Source organism: Aquarana catesbeiana, linkage group LG06 (assembly GCF_042186555.1).
Source record: "Aquarana catesbeiana isolate 2022-GZ linkage group LG06, ASM4218655v1, whole genome shotgun sequence".
NCBI lineage: Eukaryota > Metazoa > Chordata > Amphibia > Anura > Ranidae > Aquarana > Aquarana catesbeiana.
In genome coordinates this window covers 143,193,370-143,215,671 of record NC_133329.1, presented here as the reverse complement: position 1 = coordinate 143,215,671, position 22,302 = coordinate 143,193,370, and positions in this window count along the sequence as shown.

Here is a 22,302-nt window from a genome sequence, read left to right as displayed (position 1 = left end):
TTTAATACAGCGCACTCTCTTCTTCTTTATAATGTGAGAAGAATGAAGTAGTTTTGCTGCTCATATTCACACAGACTTCTCACAAACTTATTTCTTTACTATTTATCAGGATTCCCTCAATATATTTTGATTTGTCACATCTGACAACATTTTTTTGGTGTTGTATTTTGTTTTATGTTTTTTGTTTTAAGGCAGAATTTTTTTTTCGGTTTGTATTTTTTTTAAGGCTGATCTTTGTTTTCTTGTATTTTTAGTTTTACTCCAGAATATTTTTGTGTGTGTTTTGTGTGTCAAGTTACCACAACACCATTGATATGTTGTTATATTTAATCTGTAGGAGATTGTTTGGTGTTGTTGTCTCTTGTTAATTTCACATTGTACTTTAGAAATGTACCTGAATCGTCACCAACAAACTGTCCTTTTTGAATGAAAACACACATAGGAGAGTAAAATAGAAAAAAAAAATCATTTATTAACCTCCCTGGCGGTTTTCCCGCGTGTGGCTCGGGGTTAAAATTCAGGACCATTAGCGGTAACCCCGAGCCACACTCGGGATTGCATCGCAGGATCCTGGTGCCTCCTTACTTACCTTGTCCCCGGGATTCTGCGATGTCCCCCGCAGTGTCCGCGGGCTGTGTCCTGTTCCAAAGCCTCTCTGTGCCAGGCTCCGTTCCCTGCGAGCGGCGCGACGCACGGGGGCGGAGCCTGGCGGCAAATTCAAAAAAATGTAAAAAGCATAACACATACAGTACTGTAATCTTACAGATTACAGTACTGTATGAAATCATTTCACATCCCATTTGTCCCCAGTGCTCTGGCCCATGCCCTGCATGCAGTTTTATATTGCATATACTGTTCTTTCTGCCTGGAAACTGGAGATTGTCCATAGCAACCAAAAAGTGTCCCTTTACGTCAAAAATGGCTTTAGACCATCTAGAAAACAGTGATAGTAAATTAGAACACTTGCAGAATTGAGCGATAGTGAATCGTGTGGAAATTTATTTTATTACTATTTATTTTTATTTTTTTTAATTATTATTATTTTTTTAGTATATTATAATTTATGTTTTTGTGTTTCAAACGTTATCCTACCCGGGATATCTACTAGACTCTTGTTTGGACAGATTTAAGTGTGTTATTGTTAAGAATTACAGACCTACAATATAAAACGCCAAATTTCCATGCAAAATAATTGTACCGCTTTCAGCACCTAAAATCCGAAATAATCATACCACCAGGGAGGTTAAGGGCTCACAACTAAACAAAGAGGGAGGCAACGCTGGAGAAACAGCAGAAATGGGTTAAGCCTTGGACCCCAGGGCACACATCAATTATTTTCAAGCAAAATTGGTGGCCTGAGGAGTCCATATCTAAGGGAGTGCAGTCTGGTCCAGAAGTCCCAGAGATCCGGAAAGCAGCAGATGACATCTGTGTCCCCAGGCCAAGAGACTGCATCTTTTGCCAGACCAGACTGAACCCAGAGCCATCACTCTCTTGTCTTCCTTCCACGCTGTGGCTCTGGTGGTGGAGTTGTGGCAGCAGGAGGAGGAGGGGCCAACTCACTCAAGTGGGTATTGGGTGTTAGTTCCCCACTCACCCCCTTACTTAGGACTTTATACAGAAGGTTCTCACATAGCTTGTGTTGACCCTCCTGCATGCCCTGCAGTTTTGTGGCAGCCATGCAGGCAAAGGTCTCTTCAGGAATGGGTAAGGCTCGGAGGGACGCAGAAGCCTCCTGAATTAGCCTGAGTGCAGAATCCTGCGTGTGATTCGCCTTCCTCGCTCTTTTGTATGGAAGGTGGAGGGGAGGAACCTGCGATTCGGTCAGGCTTCGACTTGTCCCAGGCTTCTCCTGGCTGACACTTAGCCCCGCCTCCTCCTGGCTGCAACTTAGCCCCGCCTCCTCCTGGCTGCCACATTCCACAGCCTCCTCTTGGCTGAGGTCTTCCTGTGTATGAAAAAGGGACATTGTTTTAGTATTTGTTTCATCAATCACACACAATTTTCACCTCCTGACTGTTGCAAATTGAATGTTAACAAATATAACAGGCTATCCTTCTGAGCCCACATTTTTCATTCTTGTCCCAATTTTGTGTGCCCACTACTGTCTACTGATATGTAAAACACTTTTTGCAATCAGCAATTAGTGATCAATAATAACATCTAGTAAACATCATTTATTTATTGACCAGAAATCTGTAGAGGAATGCTATACCTGACTCCAGCTGGGCTCCTCCACTTCTTCCTGGCTGGAAGGCCCAAGTTGGACATCGGAAGCCTCTGCTGGGGTGGAAGGAAGAGTGGGGAGGGATTCCCTGACTTCAGTGTGGTCTGACAGAAATCGCAGTCTCTCATAGTACCAGAGCCTGGGGACATAAACGTCATCTGCTGCAGCTCCGGACCTCTGGGAATCCGTGACCTTCTTGCGCTCCCTAAGATAAGTGCTCCGCAGGCCACCAATTTTGGTTTTTAAATAAGGGATGGTTGCTGTGGGGACCACCGGCGTCACCAACTCCAGCAGTTTCTCCAGCGCTGCCTGCCTCTTTTGTTTATTGTTGTAATGGGGGTGTCTCACCTGCCACAGACAGGGCAGCTCCCTGTATTTGTCTATGAACAGGGGGAGGAAATTGTGGTCGTTCCATTTTCTCTGCAAGACACAACACAAGACAAACCCTAAGGTCAGGCCAAACTCTCCTAATCTTGTTACAATATAGGCTTCAATTTCGAAGCAGTATAGGCACAAGTTTAGATCTTACCTTCGTTATCACGATCGGCACCTCCGATGCTCCTTCCTCCGCTCACAGATCGTACGTAATACGCACGCGTGTTACGCTTTATACACACTGCGCATGCGTGTAACTCCGCCCGCCCCTGACGGTCTTTCTAGTCTATTCCCCGCCCCTTTTCGTTCTGTGCAGTGGGGGAAGAGCACATGGCCGAGACACAGCAGGTGCGTGCTAATTACTGCAACGAGGAGGAGGAGGAGGAAAGCCCGGACCCGGAAATGTCCCGATCCAGAAGGAGACGATTTAAGGCATCAAATATGTCCTTTGGGGAGATGTTGGAGATGGTCGACATACTGAAGAGGGCCGACTATGATGGGAGGTATGGACCTTACCCCAAACCCAATGTCAGAAAGGCCAAGATCATGGCGAAAGTGGTCAAAAGTCTGCACCGGAATTTCGGGGTACGTCGATCGAAAGATCAGCTCAGGAAACGGTGGTCGGACCTCAAATTACGAGAACATGAGCAGTACAGAAAGATCCGGAGAGTGCTGCAAAAAAGTAAGTAGTTGTGCTCTGTTCCTATTCTTTTTGTCTTTATTATGTTCGTGCTGCTCCATGTGCTTTTCTTAAAAGTGTTGTACATTTTAAAATGGCAACTTTCATGTTCATGGGCACATTATTCGTTCGTATCAAACATTTTTCTTTCGGCCTATAAAACACCATTGTTTTGGCCATATGCATTTGGCCACATTTTTTACGCCCTACTTGTATGAAACTAATTTGGTTGTGTAGATGGCTTTGTTACTAGAATGAAATGCAAACTAGATTCTGTGTAAGAAGAGGACACTGAGCAGCTGTTTTCACATCTAGATGCTGGAGCACTAGTGTGGGACACAAGAACACCATTTTTATTAGGGGGGCCACACAGGTGTTCAGGCATGTACTGGCCATCGGGACTACCGGGAGATTCCCGGTGGGCCGATGGCTCAGTGGGCCAGTCAGGTGCAGTCCTGGAGCCGCTCCTCTCTGACAGTGAATGATCGCAATTTCACTCCTGTCGGGAGGAGCAGCTTCCGTCATATGCTGGAGAGAGCATTAGGCGTTATGCTCCCTCCAGCCTGCAGGGGGAGATAGACCAACGTCAGACTTTCCTTCCTCTCTCCCCTTATCACTTGTTATCACATGACTGGAGAGAGGAACAAGAAGCTGCCTTCAAAACTGTGAGTACATGTGGGAGGGGGAGGACACTCTGATGTAAAGGGCTTCTGATGGGGACACACTGATGTGAAGGGCTTCTGATGAGGACACACTGATGTGAAGGGAGCTGCTGGTGGGGACTCTCTGATGGGGACCCTGATATGAAGTGGGCTGCTGATTGGGACACTCTGATGTAAGGGGGACGCTGTTGGGGACACTATGATGTAAGGGGGATGCTGTTGGGCACACTCTGATGTAAGGGGGACACTGTTGGGGACACTCTGATGTAAGGGGGACGCTGTTGGGGACACTCTGATGTAAGGGGGACGCTGTTGGGGACACTATGATGTAAGGGGGACATTGTTGGGGACACTATGATGTAAGGGGGATGCTGTTGGGACACTCTGATGTAAGGGGGACACTGTTGGGGACACTCTGATGTAAGGGGGACGCTATGATGTAAGGGGGATGCTGTTGGGGACACTCTGATGTAAGGGGGATGCTGTTGATGACACTCTGATGTAAGGGGGATGCTGTTGGGGACACTCTGATGTAAGGGGGACGCTGTTGGGGACACTCTGATGTAAGGGGGACGCTGTTGGGGACACTCTGATGTAAGGGGGACGCTGTTGATGACACTCTGATGTAAGGGGGACGCTGTTGATGACACTCTGATGTAAGGGGGACGCTGTTGGGGACACTCTGATGTAAGGGGTCGCTGTTGGGGACACTCTGATGTAAGGGGGACGCTGTTGGGGACACTTTGATGTAAGGGGGACGCTGTTAGGGACACTCTGATGTAAGGGGGATGCTGTTGGGGACACTATGACGTAAGGGGGATGCTGTTGGGGACACTCTGATGTAAGGGGGGCGCTGTTGGGGACACTCTGATGTAAGGGGGGCGCTGTTGGGGACACTCTGATGTAAGGGGGATGCTTTTGGGGACACTCTGATGTAAGGGGGACGCTGTTGGGGACACTCTGATGTAAGGGGTCACTGTTGGGGACACTCTGATGTAAGGGGGATGCTGTTGGGGACACTCTGATGTAAGGGGGGACGCTGTTGGGGACACTCTGATGTAAGGGGGGACGCTGTTGGGGACACTCTGATGTAAGGGGGTTGCTGTTGGGGACACTATGACGTAAGGGGGTTGCTGTTGGGGACACTATGACGTAAGGGGGATGCTGTTGGGGACACTATGACGTAAGGGGGATGCTGTTGGGGACACTATGATGTAAGGGGGACGCTGTTGGGGACACTCTGATGTAAGAGGGATGCTTTTGGGGACACTATGATGTAAGGGGGGCGCTGTTGGGGACACTCTGATGTAAGGGGGACGCTGTTGGGGACACTCTGATGTAAGGGGGGTGCTGTTGGGGACACTATGGTGTAAGGGGGACGCTGTTGGGGACACTCTGATGTAAGGGGGATGCTGTTGGGGACACTCTGATGTAAGGGGATGCTGTTGGGGACACTCTGATGTAAGGGAGACACTGTTGGAGACACTCTGATGTAAGGGGGACGCTGTTGATGACACTCTGATGTAAGGGTGACGCTGTTGGGGACACTCTGATGTAAGGGGTTGCTGTTGGGGACACTCTGATGTAAGGGGGATGCTGTTGGGATAACTCTGATGTAAGGGGGACGCTGTTGGGGACATTCTGATGTAAGGGGATGCTGTTGGGGACACTGTGATGTAAGGGGGACGCTGTTGGGGACACTGTGATGTAAGGGGGACGCTGTTGGGGACACTATGACGTAAGGGGGATGCTGTTGGGGACACTCTGATGTAAGGGGGACGCTGTTGGGGACACTCTGATGTAAGGGGGGCGCTGTTGGGGACACTCTGATGTAAGGGGGACGCTGTTGGGGACACTATGATGTAAGGGGGATGCTGTTGGGGACACTCTGATGTAAGGGGGATGCTGTTGGGGACACTCTGATGTAAGGGGGACGCTGTTGGGGACACTCTGATGTAAGGGGGATGCTGTTGGGGACACTCTGATGTAAGGGGGATGCTCTTGGGGACACTCTGATGTAAGGGGGACGCTGTTGGGGACACTCTGATGTAAGGGGGACGCTGTTGGGGACACTCTGATGTAAGGGGGACGCTGTTGGGGACACTCAAAATTAAAGTGGGCCGGTCATGAGGAAGTCCAGGGCTAAATTTTTGTCCCAGTCCAGCCCTGCAGGTGTTCCAGTGTATACTATAGGGGGGTCTCCATCTGTGAAAAAATAAGAACATCATTGATGTTTTGGGTAGAGTTTAAAACCCCTCCAAATCACTTTCTTTTTTTGTGTGCTACAATGTTCAAAATGTTTTAGCGATTTTTCGAAAAGCCAAATTTGGACGATGCACACAGTGTGCCAACATGTGCTATCTGCCATCACGGGAGATCAATGGATGCGTTTTGGGGGTGCAACCCCTTCCTCAATAATAAAGTAGCTGATAGGAAGGGGTTTCTCCCCCAAAACATGTCCCTTGATCCCCCGTGATGGCAGCTAGCACATGTTGACATTGGGAAATTTGTGCGCATCTTCCAAATTTGGCTTTTCCTGGGGTGACTTCACCCCATCTGAACGCAATATCAAACACAGTTCTAAATACTCATGTCTGATATTGCCTTCAAGTTCTACCAAATGTGAACTTTGTAAGTTCAAGATTTGTGTCTTTCTTGTTGGTTTTACACAGGCCTGTTTTAGCTTAAATGGACATTTCTATTTTTGATAATGCCACCCCAAAAATTGTTATACAACAAACATGTTGGTTTGTTTTAAAAACCTTTTCTAAATGCACATGTGATTGTGCAGGTATTAAAAAGATTGTTAATCAAGAATGTATGGATTATTGTCTGAACGCTACAACTCTTTTGTGGTGATGTAATTGGTGTTTTCTGTGACAATGGGGGTTATTTCCTAAGGGCAAATCCTCTTTGCACTACAAGTGCAATTTCAGTGCAGTTTCAGGTGCACTTGTAGTGCAAAGTGTCTTTGCCTTTAGTAAATAACACCCAACAGTGCTTTGTAAGGTTACACAATCACGCCATTTTCTGGACTCACCACATTTCTGTCAGGGTCAGCTAAAACAAACACAAGCAATAAATGTCACCAAAGATTTGTGATTTTTTTTTTTATTGGATCAAGGTTTCACAAATTGTCTGGCATATTGATGGCCCCCCTACCCGCAAAAAACTCAAGGTATCTTAACCGGACATCACGGGCACTCAGGGAGGGCAAGCCAGGACGGCCACTTTCAAGCGCCGTCAGGGTTATTTCATTTATCATTCCGGCCTCAGGCCCAACTGAGCCAGCATAGTTGGCAGAATGTTGACGTAAAAAGTTATGTAGAACACAGCACGCCAGGATTATATGATTCAGCTTATACTCCGCCATATGGATGGGTGTAAGAAATAGGCGGAACCGACTGGCCATAATTCCAAATGTGTTCTCCACCACTCTTCTGGCTCTGGCCAGCCGGTAATTGAAAACCCTCTGTTCCGGGGTGAGGGTCCTCATCGGGAATGGCCGCATAAGATGGTCCCCCAGCGCAAATGCTTCATCCGCAATGAAGACGAATGGGAGTCCTTCCACATTCTCTTCTGAAGGTGGCAAGTCCAAGCTGCCATTCTGGAGACGCCTGTAAAACTCTGTCTGGGCGATTACTCCACCATCAGACATCCGGCCATTCTTCCCCACGTCCACATACAGGAACTCGTAATTAGCCGACACCACCGCCAACATCACAATACTATTGAACCCCTTGTAATTATAATAGTACGACCCCGAGTTGGGGGGTGGGACGATGTGGACGTGTTTCCCATCAATTGCCCCTTCGCAGTTAGGAAAGTCCCACCGCTGGGCAAAGTGGGAGGCCACAGTCTGCCATTCCTGTGGCGTGGAAGGAAACTGTTGAGGAAAACAAAAATAAATTAGTATTTTTGCACATAAACATGGAAAGCAGATTGGACACAAACATTCTTGGCCAACATCCAGATAACATTTATTAAGGGGAATTTTACAACACCAAAGTATAAGGTACACCTATCATATTCCCCCCCCCCCTCTCATGGGCCATTTCTAACATTATGGGGGGGGGACTCTTGGACAGGTAACCTCTCCACTTTATTGAGAGATGAATGCCTCAATAATGGGTATTACTTGGAACAGCCCCTCCTTAGTTACACTATTGGCAGACCACTGGACAGGTAAGAAGTGTCATAATACAAAGATATAAATACACATTGTGCACATTTGAGCACATTTGGACATTCTGCTATTACCTATCAAGATAATAATAGGATACAAAAACTTGAAACAGTACCATTTGAAAGTATACAGGCAGGCCCTTGCACTACATGCTTTGGGGAATTCCTCCATAAATCTGACCACAAAAGAGGTGGGTATAGTGTGTATGGGTTTGGCAAAGTCAGCAGATAGATGATTGAGGATAGATAGAGAATTGGGATCAGCTGACTTAGCAGTTGGGGGAGGGAGAGTTAATAAAAATGATTTGGGGACACTACAAAAAAAAGCCTCTGGCACTCTGCCTGAATTTAAAGCACAAATCACATTTCTAAACATTTTAGGTGTTGTTTGGGGTAAAGCACTACTATGGAGCTGATCAAATACATTGTTAAGTGACTACATGAGGTGAATATAGGGCCAGGAGAGCATGCTGGGGAGGTAAGTGAAGGCAAATATGTATGAAGGACTAAAAAAAACCCATAAAATTCCAGCATGCATGAGGACAAAGGGGACATTCACAGCATATTACAATCATGGTAATTAGGGAATAAGGAAAGAAATACAATATATTCGCTAACATTCAATACAATAAAATGTGATATTAAAGGATAAAAATCTTACCTTCATATACTCCTTCTGCAGGACCTGGATGATGGCAGAACAGGTCTCTGGGATAATGATACCCAGAGCCTGGGGGGAGATGCCTGTCGAGAACTTCAAGTCCTGCAGGCTTCTCCCTGTCGCCAAGTACCGCAGGGTAGCGACGAGCCTCTGCTCCGGAGTGATGGCTTGCCTCATTCAGGTATCCTGCCTGTTAATATAGGGGGTCAGCAAAGCCAACAAACGGTGAAATACAGGGTCCGTCATCCGGAGAAAGTTCCTGAAATCATCAGGATTATTCTCACGGATCTCACGGAGCAAAAACATATGACAGAACTGGTCACGCTGAAGCAACCAATTCTTGGTCCATGAACTCCTTCCCACCCTGTTCATGGACTGGGCATGTGTCAAGGTAAGGACCCCAACACCAAGCCCCCGCACAGCATGAACTCTACGAGGAGTACGTATACGCAACATGGCTAGAAAACGGTCGGCTGCTCAGAACGAAGTAACAGAACGCACTGAAGAACAGCAAGGTCTGTGAAGAGCGACCTGAAAAACAGCAACGAAAGAACAAGAACACAATGACTAATCCAAGTCACGCGTAGCTTGCTTGCACGCACTGAAGAGCAGATACAAACCCACAAGCACAAACTGAACCGCAGAAAACGATCTGAAAGCCACGAGTCTGAAAAAGCGCGAATCGTCTCTCACCAAACTTTTACTAACACGAGATTAGCAAAATCTCGTGTTAGTAAAACAACTTTGTGCGACCGTGTGTACGCAAAACAAGTTTGAGCCAACATCCGTCGAAAAAAATCCTAGGATTTTGTTGTCGGAATGTCCGATTAATGTCCGACCGTGTGTACGGGGCATTACAATGACAATTTGGTGGAGAAAAAAAAAAATTTTCATTTTGCAAAGAATTGTGGGAAAAAAATGACAACATCAAAAACCTCACCATGCATCTTACTAAATAACTTGGAATGTCTACTTTCAAAAAAGGGGTCATTTGGGGGGTATTTGTACTTTCCTGGCTTGTTCGGGTCGCAAGAAATGAGATAGGCCATCAGTACATCAGGTGATTAATTTTTTATGATTTGCACCACAGCTTGTAGACTCTCTAACTTTCACACAGACCAAATAATATCCACTAATTTTGGGTTGTTTTTACCAAAGATATGTAGCAGTATAAATTGTGGCCAACATTTCTGAAAAAAAATTAATCATTTGCAAAATTTTATCACATAAACTAAGAAAAATTTGTTTTTGTTCAAAATTTTCGGTCTTTTTTCATTTATAGCGCAAAAAATAAAAAACCCAGAGGTGATCAAATACCACCAAAAGAAAGCTCTATTTTTATGAAAAAAAGGACAAAAAATTCATTTGGGTACAGTATTACATGACTAAGTAATTGTCATTCAAAGTGTGACAGTGCTGAAAGCTGAAAATTGGTCTGGGCAGGAGGGGGGTTTAAGTGCCCAGTAAGCAAGTGGTTAAAGCAGAAACAAACTTGCAACTTAAATAAATATATAAATTGCTAGCAGCTTGAATTTTTTGGTACAAGACATGTTAGGAGTCCTGTTATTATGAATATTGTAAGTAATATTGTACCATGTAATAAGGTTCTATATGTATGCTGACATTGATAACAATGGGTAATCCTGACCTATTGCTGAAAATACAAATATGCATAAACCTGTATTACAGGAGTGGAGTGGTGCAACCCTTGGGTCAACCAATATGAAGAAGATCAGCTACTGCGCTAGTCCACATGTATCACGACAACAGCCACTTCATCAGAAGTGTTTTATTGTCTAACTGACCAAGTATTGATTATGACAAAGAAAAAAAAGTACAAAAAGTTAAGTCAGTGAATCACTAGCGATGAGTCACTGACCACAAGACAGCCTTGACACCATTTAAAACGTTTTGTTTTTTTTTCTTTCAGTTTGCTTCTGGATAAATCCGCTGTTAAATCTCTATGTCCAAAAATGCATAAACACAAGTTAGCTTGGCCTGCAGTTTAAACAGCAAATTAATAGTTACTCATACTGAGTAAACATGCAATTTCCCTATAATTTTAGCTCTCAGTGGGCAGTCTGCATTGTGCCCCTGACAAAAGAGAGACACGACATTTTCTTTTTTCTGTGCCTAGTGATGTGAAATTAAAGGTACTAGTTTCTGCAAGAGACAGCTCATCCAAAAATCCATGTAATTATATGGTTGGAAAAAGAACATTACACTTCAGGGATTGAATACATTCGCTTATTTATCTGCCAAAGTATTATTCAGACTGCAGTTTCACAAACCGCTTCAAATAACTTATTTTGACACAACATTGTAAACCAAACGTATTTATTTTCACCTTTCTGCCACTCTTCTCCCAGCTATTTTTCTTTCACAATCACTAGCATAAAGAAAAAAAAATAAAGCTTGAAGCAAAGCAGATGGTGTAGGTAGAGACATGACAGGACTTGAGCTAGGAGAGGGTTAACAGTGCAGAATGTGGTAGGTAGGAGGGGGACCTTTAAGGAAGTTTTCCCTTTTTCCCTGCCATACTGTTTCATTTGGGGGTTTTGCTTTGTGATTGGTGGGGAATGGTTATCCTGCAATCAGGAAAGGACATGCCCATGGATGGGATGGAGTAGCCAGAAACTGTGCAGACAGAAGGGGACAGGAGCAGCAGGACTTGAGTTATGTCTTCTGAAGAAATTGTTGCTAAAGTGTATATATTGCAGCTTACCAGTCCTTAGATGTGGGTTCAGCATTTCTTTTTCAGGCTAAGAACAATCTCAACAAGTACAGAAAATACCTGCCCCTCTTGCCAGAAATTCAGTTTCCTTGTCACTTCCTATGAGATGAACTGAAAGCACAAGCAGTGTTCTTTTCTTTCTAACTACTAATCTCTACACCCCCATGTAAAGGTTAAAGTGATTGTAAAGGATTGTTTTTTATTTTTTAAAAATAACAAACAGATCATACTTACCTTCACTGTGCAGCTTGTTTTACACAGAGTGGCCCCGAACATCCTCTTCTGGGGTCCCCCGGCAGATCTCGCGGCTCCTCCCCGCATCAGATAACCCCCTAGTAGAAGCGCTCTCCTGAGGGGGTTACCTTGCGGGTGCGCTCCAGAGTCCAGCATTTGTGTCCACAGACATGAATGCCGGACTTGGCCCCACCCCCGCCCGCGTCATTGGATTTGACTGACAGCAGCGGGAGCCAATGGCTGCGCTGCTATCAATCTATCCAATCAAGAGCTGAGACCCCGTGGAGAGAGGGACAGTGCATCCCTGCCGAGGAGATAAAGGGGCTCAGGTAAGTGAACCAGGTGTTTTTTCATAGGATGCATTAAGGAGGACGCCATGATTCCCTCAATAGACACAGTGGAGGAGTGAGCGTAGCCATCAATTGACATTCAAAGAAACCTGTGGTATGTTCACACCAAATGCGGTGGGACTGCATTGGGCAGCTATTCCAGTGCAGTCCCACTGCATGGACAAGGCAAAATGTCTTGTCTCCTATGTGCTATGTGTCTGTGTGACATCTTAATAAAGTTCATTTTAAAAAAATGCAGCGGCTGATGTGAAGCAGCCCGTAGGGAACCAGAAAGTGGGCAGAAAGTAAGGTGTGCAGCAGTCATATGACTGTGATCACACCAATGGGGTTGAGATGCCTGCTAGTTCCTGAGTCTTATTATAAGGTTGTGGAGTCTGTGTGGACTGATCCCCTTAGAGGTGAATGTTTGAAAACTCTTAAAACAAACCTAGAGAATGAAGGGTGGAAGCCAGGTAATGCCTGCAGAAGAATGGGATCATAGACAGAACAAGTAATATAATAAACACACTACTGCAGCACCTGTGGTTTAATAGACCGTGACCCATTTATTATAGGTATATATAATATATTTTTTTAATAACAGTTATAAATAATCAATCTTTTAATAATCAATGTATTAATAACCACTTTAAATCATTTTCATAGAAGCACTAATAGATATATATATATATATAGCTCAGCTATACACAAGCTCAAGCTAATACAGTACTATTAAAAAACAACATCCCACACGCCAGGCGCAAATTAAAGAGCCTGGCACACCCCACGGGCGACAGCCAATTCAACACAGGTCTGCATATCAAGATTGAAAATGTCCAGAGCAATGTCAGACAAATGGACATTATCCTCCCTATAGAAGCCTGCCAAACCCCCTTCTAAATCAATATGCCGGAAAGAGAATCCAGCTACAGAAGGTATAAATTTGGCCATCGCTCTATTGACACGCTTGCAAATTTTTTCAAAGCAATGAAACTCAGAAGAAATAAGCCAAACCTTACGAGGAATTATTTCCGAAAAAACTAGAATGGTTTGAGGCAATACAGCATGTAAACATTGTAGATCCAATTTCATATGAGCAAGCAATTGCAACGTGTTACATTTACCAATGTCATTGCCAGACAAATGCAAAATAATATCACGAGGCAATGGCCACTTCTCATGCAAAGAAGACAAAGAATCACAAAACATTCTCCACAGCATTCCTTTATGTCCAAACCAAAGCACTTTAAAGGCGTCAAATTCCAAATTGAGATTAGAGCCATAGTTCCTACGATCTGCTCTATGCTTGGCCCAAAAAACAAAGGAGTGGCCGACTATCCAGACATTATGAATGTGACCTGAAATCAAAAGAAACATTAGGATGAACATAGGAACGAAAGCATTTAGAATTCCATCTACCAACATGTTTAATCATATCATCATTGAAACCATACTTAGCTGCTTCAGTGGCTGCACCAATACGAAAAGAGTGAGAAGTGATATGCAAATGACCTAAATTCAATTTAAAAAGACATTTCTTCAACACTGCCTTGAATTGATATACAGTCAAAGGCTTCCCGTCGGCATGGACTAGCAAATAAGAAGAACCAGCTGGACGTAACAGTAAATATTGATGAACCAATTCAACAATACAAAACACATCACCAGCAGCAGATTGCAATGTGATCCAACAACCCTTCCCCAACCTATCAGTTTTGCTTTGTCTCAAAAATATTGAAAGAGAACCAGATGCTATATAAACATCCTGGAATAAAATACCAGAGCCAACCATAGACTTAGCCAGCAACAACTCAGAAATCCTAAAGGCGCCGAAAAAACATAAATAAAAAGCCACTTTAAACAATAAGGCTTCAAAAGTCGATAAACAGACATCGCTGGTTGAATTACCAATCCTAAATAACAAATCCGATGTGATCGGCAATCTGGAATCAGCACACATATGACGCTTTTGATAACCCTTCAAAGCACATTTCACTGTAAAAAAATTGCATACAGGAAGACTCCCTATGCAAATGTCTAAAAAAGGATACTCCAGCCAATGTCTTCATAATGTAAGAATAAGAATAAGAATAAGAAGCCGACATTAAAAAACTCAAAAAGGACAGCACCAACTTCTCTGGAAAAACAATGAGAAGAGGAATGAGAGGAGGCCAAAAAGGAACGCCATGAATTCCATGCCATACAGTAGGCAGACCAAGTAGAAGGCGCAATGGAGTTCTGAATAAATGAAAAAATGGGATTCATACCATCGACCACAAATGAGGAGGACAAACCAGACCGACAGGATCTGCATTCGGCACCAATCTCCGAAATTCCGGTATCTGTGAACGGGATAAACAATCAGCGATAACATTCTCAACCCCAGGAATATAGGTAGCTTTCAACCAAATATTAAAAGTCAAACATCTAAACACAATTTGACGTAAAATAGATATAACAGGTAATGATTTTGCAGACAAACAGTCGATAGCATAAACCACCCCTTTATTATCAGAATGAATCGATATGCGTCTATTAATCAACTGAGAACTCCAAAGATCAAGAGCCACTAAAATGGGAAACAATTCCAATAATACAATATTATTAGTCAGACCCTTAGACTTCAAGGACTCAGGCCAAACATCAGCAGACCAATGGCCATCCAAAAAGCACCATAACCACATGACCCCGCAGCATCAGTAAAAAATTTTAAAGCAGATACCGGCAAAAACGGAAATTGCCACAGTGAACAACCATTGAACGTACGTAAAAAATCAAGCCATACCCTGAGGTCTGCCACTAGAGCAGACGTAATATGAACAAAATAAGACTGAGAAGTAATACCTGAAATTGCCTGATAAAGACGTTTAGTAAAAACTCTACCCATAGGCATAATCCGGGAAGCAAACGCAAGCAAACCCAACAACGATTGCAAGAATTTCAAGCGAACCTTCCTCCGAGACATAACAAAAAATAGCAACACCTTAATGCGCAAGACTTTGTCAACGAGAAGCCGAAATTCCATGGCAACCGTATCAATCTGAATATCCAAACACGAAGTTGGATAAACAGATTTTTCTTCAGCCAAAGGAACACCAAATTCCCTGCAAAGAATACAAAACTCAGTAAACAAAAATAAACAATCAGGAGTTCCAGCCCTACCAACAAACAAAAAAATCGTCAAGATAATGCAAAACCGAATCCAGGCCAGTTCGTTGACGAATCACCCAATCGATAAAGGAAGAAAACAACTCAAAATAATGACACGACAAAGAACACCCCATAGGGAGGCAGCGATCAACGTAAAATTGGTCCTCAAATCTAAAACCCAAAGAATTAAACGCCGAAGGGTGTATCGGAAGGAGGCGAAATGCAGACTTGATATCCACTTTAGCCAACAGCGCAGAGTCACCAACACCCCTAATGATAGACAACGCATCACCAAACGACGCATAATGAACTGAACAAAAGCTAGGATCTATGTCATCATTCAGTGAAAGCCCATATGGGTACGACAAATGGTGAATAAGTCGAAAAGAATTCAAATCCTTCTTAGGAACAATTCCTAAATGGGATACACGAAAATTCTGAAAGGGAGCAATCGAAAATGGGCCAGCAATTCTACCTTCAGCAAGCTCCTTTAACAATTTAGAGCGAACAATATCGGAATGCAGATGAACAGATTTTAAATTATCAAAAACAACACATCCCTGGCCTTGAAACTCAGACAACAGAAATCCAAATAAAAAACCATCATATAAGATTTTAGCTCTCCGACGATCTGGGTAACGAAGATGCCATGGTAACATATTTTTGAGAATCACCGGAGTGGTTACTTTTGAGAAATGGCTCTTTCGCAGGGGCTACAATAACAGAAGATTTCTTAAAACAACGAGACACCGGATGATTACCAGCACAAAAATGACATTCGTGTTTGTACTTACATGTGGTAGGCAATTTACATTGCCCATCTTTAAAGTGGAAACAAACACCACGACAAAAAGAGTGCTGTACCGAAAATTGAGGCCTAACAAATTGCCGTTGCGGAACCAAAAGGTTCAGCCAGAGCCCCACATCTTTAACTCCCCACTTCATTGATCGATGTACAGATAACTTCTGATGAAAAGACTCATCATACGCAAACCATGACAACCCAGGAAAATTTTTGTAAGCCTCAAGAATTATCTCAACGTGCTGAAACAAACCGCAACATAAATCTGGTCTTTTTTCCCCCAGCACACCAGCAAAAATACAAAAGGCTTGCAACCAATTGTTAAACGATCGAGGAGGAGATTTACGCTTATCATCCTCAAATTTATCGTTAGATTTATCAAATTTAAAATCCCTACTCAAAGGTAGAAGAGACAATAACTCGATGTAGTCACCACGCCAAATTTTTTCTTTCACAGCAATATTCAAATGAAAACCCAAGGGGGACAATTCGCACGTCATAACTTCACGAAGACAATTATCTGGAACAACCGAAGAACGAGGTGGGATAGGAGGTTCAACACAGATAGTCGCTGCGGACTGCATCGGTATTAAAGGACTAGCAGAAGGCTAATTCAACCATGCACGTGCAACACCCGCATTTAAAGCATTAGAATCATCAAGTACATTAGCGTTAACATCAAAATTATCGATTCAATTTTTAAAAGATGAAAAAATAGTTTTCAATTGAGCAATATTATTGGACTCACCATGCCCGGTAAAGGCAGCAGGGATGGATGCATTCTTAAGTTTATCAGGCAATGGAGGACGCAATGCCATTACATCCGCAGCATCACCAAGATTATTTAAGTCTGAAACAACAGCATCAGCAGAAACAGGTAACACGACAGAATCAATAGATTGAAAATCATTCCGAGCAGAATCCAATACATTACTAGAACTATCTGCATTAATTAAGAAATTATTCGAACCAATACGTTTAGTATTATTACCCTTTTTCTTTTTCATTCCTCTGTCCCCAGGCACTGGACGCGCTGGGGATTCGAACCTATGAGGTCTCTTCAAATTCCTATGCAACCTCCTTCCAGGCCTAACCGCGTCATCGCCTTGTCCATCAAACCTCTCAGCAGGCAGAGCTATGACGCAGTCAGCAGTCAGGCCCGAAGCGTCGAGGTCAGAAGGCGGACCTGCAAAGGAAAAACATTCCCGGGTCAGAGATCCGAAATAACAAGCGGAAGGGGCAGACAAAGAATAGCAAGGGGGACCAGATCCAGAGGCAATACCATCCCCGGAATCCACGGTCAGAACGTCGGTAGAACCGGCAGCTAGTCCCTGGGAACCCAACGATGGCAGCGGCAATGGAATAGATAAGCAGCGGCGAATCCATTCATCTCCACCAGCAGAGGCAGCGCGATCCATCATCAAGCGAAGTAAGGACTCCATGACGATACTAGCAAGATGCCAAGTTATAATAACGTTTTTTTTTTTCTCCTCTGCCCGTTAATGATGCCTTCTATTCTTATATAGCCTAACTTGACTTGTAAATGACAACTTTTGATTGGTTGATTTAAAACTGCCAATCAGTTAAGTATTTGCAATTTTATTTTAACCTATCAGGTAATTTATATTGTCTGCCATGATCCCATAAGTGTTGGGATGGGGACATTCTGCCCCACCTTACACTTTTATTCTAGAGGGGCAAATGTTACATCACTAACACTAAGAGAGCCTCTGAGTGCTGCAGGTATGTTGGGGTACACTGAGAATGTGTGGCCCTGGAGGTTTCTGGTGATATAAGTTGTCCCAGCTTAAAATGTTAATACTTGTGCCCGTTAAATTATTCTGCAATTAAAGTCTTTATTACCCCAACATCTTTTATTCACCATATATGTGTGTTGTGCCATGAACTTGTTCCCCTGACAGTCCCTCTGCTTTCTTATTTCAACCTGACCATGCTAGTCACTAGAGCACATCCATCCTAGTGAGGTCACTTTTCTTCATTGCATTCTACTTGGGAGCCCAGCCTGCCTGCAAATGGTCAGACTTGTGCTGACAGCCCCCCTGCACAGCTCTTAACTAGGAAGATCAGTGCATTGATGCCTCTCTCCAGTCCCCACCCTCAGCTCTCTAAGCTCCTTATGCATCTGAGAACAAAGGTCTTTATAAAGATCATTTATAAAAAAATTAAAAAAGGCATGTAAATTTTTTTTTTTTAATATATATATACACACACAATCATTATGCCTAGCATTTCTATATTAAATCAAATGGGTTCTTTCACAAGGTAAGGGTTCACATATACTTTAAAATGAGGACTGTAATAAATATTTCCCTGCAGGCATAAAGTAGCACGAATTCAAATCCCAAGCTCGATCCCAAGCTGGCTGTGTGCATCCATAGACATAGCGTGATTCATGCCTGCCCCCTGCTCCATTTTCACAGGGTTTGTTTGACAGCAGCAGCAGCCATTGGCCATTGCCTCTGTGTCCTGTGAAGAGAGCACAGACAAGCACCACTGTAGATGGGCACAGAGCTAGATTGAGATAGGACTTGGGTAAGTATTTAGGGGGTGGGGTGCTGATCATAGAATTTTTTTTACCTTAACCACTTCAATACAGGGCACTTATACCCCCTTCCTGCCCAGACCAATTTTCAGCTTTAACTCTCACACTTTGAATGACAATTACTCAGTCATGCAACACTGTACCCATATGAAATCTGCGTCCTTTTTTTTCACACAAATAGAGCTTTCTTTTGGTGGTATTTAATCACTGGTGGGTTTTTTATTTTTTTGTTCTATAAATAAAAAAGAAAGAAGATTTTGTGAAAAAATGCCCTTTTCTTTATTTCTGTTATCAAATTTTGCAAATCAGTAATTTGTCTTCATTTGTCTGCACAAAATAATTTATAACAAAAGTTCATAGAGTGGAGAATTCAAACAGTTCTTCTATGGAGGTGAGAAAAAGTCCCCTGATGTTTCTCAATAGAAGCCAGTGTGAAAGTGGGAAATAAAACACTGCTCACAGTGATCCTCCACCACATAAAATTCATGCTTACCAGTAGGGATGAGCCGGACACCCCCCTGTTCGGTTTGCACCAGAACTTGCGAAAAGGCAAAAAATTTGTTCGAACATGCAAACACCGTTAAAGTCTATGGGACACGAACATGAATTATCAAAAGTGCTAATTTTAAAGGCTTATATGCAAGTTATTGTCATAAAAAGTGTTTGGGACCTGGGTGCTGCCCCAGGGGACATGGATCAATGCAAAAAAAAGTTTTAAAAATGGCAGTTTTTTCGGGAGCACTGATTTTAATAATGCTTAAAGTGAAACAATAAAAGTGTAATATCCCTTTAAATTTTGTACCTGGGGGGTGTCTATAGTATGCCTGTAAAGGGGCGCATATTTCCCGTGTTTAGAACAGTCTGACAGCAAAATTACATTTCAAAGGAAAAAAGGTCATTTAAAACTACTTGCGGCTATTAATGAATTGCCGTTCCGACAATATACATAAAAGTTCAATGATAAAAACGGCATGGGAATTCCCCGCAGGGGAACCCCGAACCAAAATCTAAAAAAAAAAATGACGTGGGGGTCCCCCTAAATTCCATACCAGACCCTTCAGGTCTGGTATGGATATTAAGGGGAACCCCGGCCAAAATTTAAAAAAAAAAATGGCGTGGGGTCCCCCTCAAAATCTATACCAGACCCTTCAGGTCTGGTATGGATTGTAAGGTGAACCCCACGCCAAAGTTTAAAAAAAAATGGCGTGGGGTCCCCCCAAAAATCCATACCAGACACTTATCCGAGCACGCAACCTGGCAGGCCGCAGGAGAAGAGGGGGGGATGAGAGAGCGCCCCCCCTCCTGAACCGTACCAGGCCACATGCCCTCAACATTGGGAGGGTGCTTTGGGATAGCCCCCCAAAACACCTTGTCCTCGTGTTGATGGGGACAAAGGCCTTATCCCCACAACCCTTGACCGGTGGTTGTGGGGGTCTGCGGGCGGGGGGCTTATCAGAATCTGGAAGCCCCCTTTAACAAGGGGACCCCCAGATCCCGGCCCTCCCCCCTGTGTGAAATGGTAAGGGGGTCCCCCTACCATTTCACAAAAAAAGTGTTAAAAATGACAAGAGACAGTTTTTGACAATTCCTTTATTTAAATGCTTCTTCTTTCTTCTATCTTCTATCTTCCTTCGGTTTCTTCCTCCATCTTCTTCTTCTTCTGGTTCTTCCTCCGGTGTTCTCGTCCGGCATCTTCCTCCGCGGTGTCTTCTTCCCATCTTCTCCTCGGGCCGCTCCGCATCCATGATGGCATGGAGGGAGGCTCCCGCTGTGTGATGCTTCTCCTCTTCTGACGGTTCTTAAATAACGGGGGCGGGGCCACCCGGTGACACCGCCCCCTCTGACGCACAGGGACTTGACGGGGACTTCCCTGTGGCATTCCCCGTGATGTCAGAGGGGGCAGGGTCACCCGTTATGTAACCCCAGCAATTCATTAATAGCCGCGAGTAGTTTTAAATGACTTTTTTTCCTTTGAAATGTAATTTTGCTGTCAGACTGTTCTAAACACGGGAAACATGCGCCCCTTTACAGGCATACAATAGACACCCCCCAGGTACGAAATTTAAAGGGATATTACACTTTTTTGTTTCACTTTAAGCATTATTAATATCACTGCTCCCGAAAAAACGTCCGTTTTTAAAACTTTTTTTTTGCATTGATCCTTGTTCCCTAGGGCAGGACCCATGTCACCAAACACTTTTTATGACAATACCATGCATATAAGCCTTTAAAATGAGCACTTTTGATTTCTCCCATAGACTTTTAAAGGGTGTTCCGCGGCTTTCGAATTTGCCGCGAACACCCCAAATTGTTCGCTGTTCGGCGAACTGGCAAACAGCCGATGTTCGAGATGAACATAAGTTCGACTCGAACTCGAAGCTCATCCCTACTTACCAGAATACAAGCAAAACAAGCTTGTATGTGGACCCAAGTCTGGGTGCCCAGCTGACCATGAAGCTTCTCTGTGTGCCGAGTGACTGTGGACGTATAAATGGATGGTACACCGACCCAAACTCAAGGACATGAGGACAAAGAAAAGGTGGCCATAGCGTAAATCCGATAAAACTATTTATTGTAAAAAGGTAGAACACTTACAAGCATGAAGTTAAAAAGAGCAGTTCGCCGGCCGGCATAGCGAGCGCCCGTTCACAGCAAGGTAGCGATGACATCAGAATGTCGATCTCCCGACGTACGTTTTGTCTATAACTGACGTTGTCTGGGGAACGGGCGACGCTCTGACTCATTGCGATATATAGACAGGTAAAACCAAGCCTCTTTGTGACCTCCTAATGCCGTGAAACGTGAAAGACCAATCCACTGAGTGTATTGGAATGAAACCAGGAAACACTCAAACAAAAGGCTTCCTTAAAATTTGTATAACATAAAAAATAAAAAATGAGATTGGTAACAAGGACTAGAGCTTAAGGGGGTGTTTTAGACGCCTAAGATGTTAGGTGCATCATATAGATACTGGGCCATTGGGTGAAGACCCATACCAGCACATATCACCATAGAAATAAAATGTATATAGAACAGCATTATGCCATCTTGTGGAAACAAAGGAAACTGCCACTCATAAAATTAAATGTAGCAATAACTCTCGGCGGAGCTGCTGGTTTAAACGGGCTTGTTACCTTCACTCTCCTTCCCTCTGTTTCACCGGCACCGGGTCTAGGGTTCCGTTGAGTTTGCCTCTGGACGACACACGCACCAACACTTGAGTAAGTTTTCAATGCTTTATTAAACCATCAACGAAGGAAGTAGCAGGAAAGAGGTAGAAGGAAAACTGCAGAGGAAAACTCAAATACCTTTTGTAGTAAGATTCTTGACAAATGTCCTTTGGGGTTAGATATTTCAGTAGAATGCACTCCCTTGATGGGACACACTCCTTGCACGCCTGGATAGGCCTCTCTCACTTGCCTAGCAGCCAGTACGTAGCACGAACAAAAGTCTCTGCCACAGACTTGTTTGGGATGAACCCATACGATCCTCTGCCACAGGATGTATTGTTTTTTTCTGCGATGAATGTCAGTCACAGTGTTTTAACCTTTAAGCCAAACCCGGCAACACTATGCTGTATAATTGCTTTAGGATACGTCCTCCAACCGAGTCACAAGGCCCCTCTCCAGACCAGCACGTTGCATGATCCTTCCATGACGGGTCCTCCCCTGGGATCTCCTCGGTTGTCCAGCTTCTTCACT